Source organism: Arachis duranensis, chromosome 1 (genome assembly GCF_000817695.3).
Source record: "Arachis duranensis cultivar V14167 chromosome 1, aradu.V14167.gnm2.J7QH, whole genome shotgun sequence".
Classification (NCBI taxonomy): domain Eukaryota; kingdom Viridiplantae; phylum Streptophyta; class Magnoliopsida; order Fabales; family Fabaceae; genus Arachis; species Arachis duranensis.
The window spans coordinates 46,369,193-46,374,705 of NC_029772.3; positions in this window are offsets into that span (position 1 = coordinate 46,369,193).

Genomic DNA, 5,513 nt, shown 5'->3' on the forward strand with positions numbered 1-5,513 from the left:
CCCTGCCCTCGCGAAGGGCAGGGCAGAAAAAATTGGTGCGCCAGAAATGTGCCGTGGTGCGCTGCTGGTGCTGCCAGATGATGCTGTGGTGCGCCAGAAGGGTGCCTTGGTGCGCCAGAGTTGTGCACCAACAAAATGCTGCCCTGCCCTCGCGGAGGGCAGGGCAGTGTTTCCAAACTGAAGTCCCGCGTTCGAATCCTGGCAGAAACACACGCTTATTCAATTTCCTTGGCTTTCATGGCACCATAATGGAACTTAGTTCCTTGCTTCCTCATGGTCCCGTGTTCAACTCTTGTGGCAAGCATTTGGAGACATTTTCCTTTGATTTTCTCCCCTTGTGAGCCCGATACTGCCCTTGTGGAGGGCAGGGCAACATTTTCTTCTTCTTGATTCCAAGGCACAGATTTCTGCTCTGCCCTTGCAGTGGGCAGGGTAGAGTTGCCTTTTATGCCTTGTTCCCTTATGTTGCCCTCCTAGAGGGCAGTGTGCCCTTGTGGAGGGCAATGCTTGCCTCCCCTCTTTACATGCGGCACACTTCTCCTTCCTTTGACCACGTTTTCTTCTCCTTTGGTCACGCTTTCTTAGGCCACGCTTTTCTCTTTTATTCTTTTCTTCACCTACAATAAACCAAAACAACCACTCCAAGTATCACTAAATTCACAAGGCTTATAAATCAATTAAAATTCAATTAAAATTAGCTTAAACCTCATGAGTTAACATTAATTTCATGGTGATTGCTTGATTTAAAGAAGTTATGCATTTTCACTCCAAATCACTTACTTAGGATGCAAGAAAGTGCATAAAGACTAATAAAACAACTGAAATTAGCTTGAAAAATGGGTATATGATGACTTGTCATCACTCATCACCATTTTCACTTATGAATGCGTGCCTGACAAATACTTCCGTTCTACTTGTGAAAGCTAGAATGTGTATCTCTTGGGTTTCTAATCAACGATTCACATCGACTCCCCTCTGACAATGGGGCATCTGAATCTGAGATTAGAACCTTCGTGGTATAAACTAGAATCAATTGGCAGCATTCCTGAGATCCAGAAAGTCTAAACCTTGTCTGTGGTATTCCGAGTAGGATCTGGGAAGGGATGACTGTGACGAGCTTCAAACTCGCGACTGTAGGGCATAGTGACAGACGTAAAAGGATAGTAAATCCTATTCCTACATGATCGAAAACCAACAGGTGATTAGCCATACGATATCTGTGCATGGTATTTTTCATCCGAGATGAGCAATCTGACAGTTGATTAGCCGTACAGAAATCGTAGAGGACCATTTTCACTAAGAGGACGTGAAGTAGCCATTGACAACGGTGTCACCCAACATACAGCTTGCCATAGAAAGGAGTATGAAGGACTTGATGAAGGCAGTAGGAAAGCAGAGATTCAAAAGGAACAATGCATCTCCATACGCTTGTCTGAAATTCCCACCAATGAATTACATAAGTATCTCTATCTTTATTTTATGTTTATTTATATTTTAATTATCAAAACTCCATAACCATTTGAATCCACCTGACTAAGATTTACAAGATGACCATAGATTGCTTCAAGCTGACAATCTCCGTAGGATCGACCTTTACTCACGTAAAGTTTATTACTTGGACGACCCAGTGCACTTGCTGGTTAGTTATGCGAAGTTGTGAAAAAGAGTTGAGATTACAATTGTGCGTACCAAGTTGTTGGCGCCATTGAGATCACAATTTCATGCACCAACAGCCCTTTCCTTGGTCACCTCAGATGTGTTTGATGTAGGGATCAAAGATCTTCTCACAAAGTCTAGCCACCCCCTAGCTTGGGGGCTCAAGTCCCTTCTCCTCAGCTGGTTGGGTTTTCCATCTTTGTCATTTATCCACTACACATTTAGTACACAGATTTCATTCAGGATTTCATCAATTCCTAGGTCTGGTTGCTTCATCCTCTCCTCAAAACTCCGAGTGGAGTTTATCCTTTTCATCATCAGCACCCTTTCTATGTTAGAGGGACTATAGCCAATGGACTTCCCCTTCACATAGCTAATATACCCATAAGTTTGCCCTGGCTGTGGCACGACATTGGCATAAAACTCCCTTACCACTCCTCCCACCACTTTCTTTGATGGGTTGCAGAAGAGTGTCCAGCCCATGTTGTTGATCTCAAGGTGCTCACTCCTTCCCAGTTGGAAGCCGACCTCTGGGATGATCTCCCTCTCACTCACCCAACCATAGAATTGGTTTTAGTTGAATGCTGAGAAGAATTTGTACTCATTGAAGTTTGAGCTTGAGGAACCGGAGGTTGGTTCTTTGGTCTTTCTTTTCTTTGAGGTTGAGGCTCTTGGTGGTGCCATTGGGTGGAGAGAGAGAGAGGGTGTTTGAGGGTTCTGAGATATTAATAGAGTGTTGCAAAGAAACACAAGCAAAATAAAGTTTTACCCCAACACGAAACTTAGCACTTGATTGTCCCAATCAAGTAGAAAGATAGAGAGAAAAAAGAACGAGAAAAGAAAAAGAAGGGTCTGTGTGAGTTTGTTTTGTGTATGGAATGGGTTCTGAAGTGGGAGGGAATGGGAAGGGTAGGGGATTTATAGGAGTGTGGTGTGGTTCGAATGGGGGGAAAAGAAGGGAATTCAATGTTTTCCACTTGGGGAGTGGCGCCTAGCGTGGAAAGAGACGCCAACCCTTATCCCACTGTGCCCTCTGAATATGTTGAGTTAAGTGTAAGTACACTTTGACCTCCTTGTTATCTATCAAGTGGGCCCCATTCAATCTCCTGAAAAAAAAGAAACTGAAAACCCCATCAGTAATGACAAAATGATCCTCCACATTCCTTTTCAATGCTAGTGAATGGAGTTGCAACTGATGGGTGTCCCTTGGGACACCAAACTTAATTCATTTGTATCTCAATAAATTGGGTTCATCATTGGGTTTTTAATGTGTTCATGGGGAAAAAGTAATTCCAATCCTTTCACATTCTTTGCTTCTAATCTCCCTTGAACACATTAAAATTCTCATTCAAGCCTCCACCAATATATTAAAAGCTTCCAAATTGAGCTTGCTGATTGATTCTCGTATGGTGGTGGCCACACCCAACTTAATCTCTGGACTTACTCTTTAAAAATTTAATTTATCCAAATGGTTGTAAGCCTAGATCAAGTTGGTGAGTGGCCACACCAAACTTAGCTTTTTAGCTAGTTCTTAGCCCAATCACTCATCATCATCAGTAAACACTTTCATCCAGCTTCACTTCCAAAAAATAGGAGACAAATTAACTCACAAAGCTATCTTAACTATCAAAACTGAAATTAACTCCCTAAGCTAATATTCACAATCTACTTCTAATAAAGCAATAAATCAAAAGGATATAAAGTGTTGGGTTGCCTCCCAACTAGCGCTTCTTTATCGTCACTAGCTTGACGTTCTTCCTTTTTCAGTTGAGGTGGTAGCTCACTCTCCTTTCATCCAGTGAGTCCCCCAGGTAATGCTTGAGTCTATGGCCATTTACAGTGAAGGTTCTCTATGTTTTGTCCTCCATGAGCTCCACTTGACCATACAGGTACACTTTGATGATGGTGAAGGGTCCAGACTATCTAGACTTAAGCTTCCCAGGGAAGAACCTAAGTCTAGAATTGTACAATAACACCTTTTGTCGTTCAGTGAACTCCCTCCTTGCTATCTTTTGATCATGCCATCTTTTTGTGTTCTCTTTGTAGATCTTTGAATTCTCATATGCTTGGTTCCTAAATTTTTCCAGCTCGTTAAGTTGCCTTAGCCTCTTTTCTCCAACAGCTTGCTCATCAAAGTTCAGTAGTTTTAGAGCCCAGAAGGCTCTATGCTCCAGTTCAACTGGCAAGTGGCAAGCCTTGCCAAATACCAGTTGGTATGGTGGCATCCCAATGGGGGTCTTGAAGGCTGTCTTGTAGGCCTATAAAGCATCATCTAGCTTCTTAGACCAGTCCTTCCTTGAGCTTCTAATAATTTTTTCAAGAATCATTTTTAGCTTCCTGTTGGAAATCTCTGCTTGCCCGTTGGTCTGCGGATGATAAGGGGTTGCCACCTTCACTACAAGAAAAAGGCGTATTTGTAACAAAAAATATTGTTACAAAACGTCGAAATTTTGAAACAAAAGTTTTTTGTAACAAAAAAAGGGTCCATTGTAGTAAGTCCCGTTACAAAAATTTTTGTAATGAAAAATGGAACTGTTACAATTCAATACCATATTTTGTAACAATTTTTCCTGATACAAAAAACCAGAAGCCGTTACAAAAGTGGTAACAAATTTTGATCTTGAAGGTATTTTTCGTGACAGTCAATTTTTTTCCTATCAAAAAATTTTGTTACAAAATGTAACATGATTTTGTAACATTTTTTTTCTTTAGTTACGAAATCAAATTAATTATTTTGTAACAACTTTTTTTTATTACAAATTACATGCATAATTTACTAAATTATTTTTTAAATTAACTAATATATTAACGCTTTTAATAAGCAAGTTTACATGTATATATGCATCAAAACATTCTTGAGCCCTCAAGGTAGCATATGGTCACCATTTCAGCACTCCTGTAAATAAGAAAAACCAAAACAAAAAAGTTAGAAACAAGATATAACACTAATTATAATTTTTCCACTAAGTTTTATCCAAAATGTTTAGAAATATTTCGGCAGAACCTTCTCTAAAACTTGGATATTTCCACCGTCCACGATTCCAACAAACATAACCAATTCACAACTTGCACCCTTTCAAACAACACAATGCAGCTTAATTGACCAACCAAATAGGACAATAACCAAATAGTGAATAACAAAATCCGAAGCTTCTAGCTTCCAACAACCAAAATAGTGAAGCACTTAGCCGGATAATCAATCAATTGAGCTTAGCAACAGTTGAAAACCAAAAGCAATTAAATACCAACTCAATCAATTAATTGAATCAAAGATGAATATTGAAAATAGCTTAAAATAAATCCTGGCAGCATTTCAGTAGTAAATTTGCCTATTTCACAATTTCAATCAATCATTTCAAATTCTATATGAATTCTTTGACAGTTAAAAACACAAAAAATCATAATGAATTCATAGGAAGGAAGTAAATAAGCCAATTCCAGCAAGAAAATATGAGGAAACAATTAAAACCAATCCAACCAGCAAGAAGTAGAGCAGCACTCAGTAGAACAGCAATCAATGGCCCATCATACAACACCCGAAATAGTAAAATGAACAAAGGTAATGGATTTAGGCAGCATTCTATTCATTAAAGTCAATAACCATTACACTTGCAAGCAGCAGGGACATAGCAGTTTATCCATTAATTCAACAGAAAATCAATCAAGTCAAACTAAACGATTTCAGCAACAGATTTATCAATAAAACCAATCTCAGTTCAGCAACCATCATCTATTCCAACACAAACAACAATAACTCAGCAGTATTTCCTTTCTCATTGAATTTAACAATCATTCAATAAGCAAGCAATGAGGGAAAAAAATTAGCAGCAACCAACAGTAAGTATAGAGCAGCAATA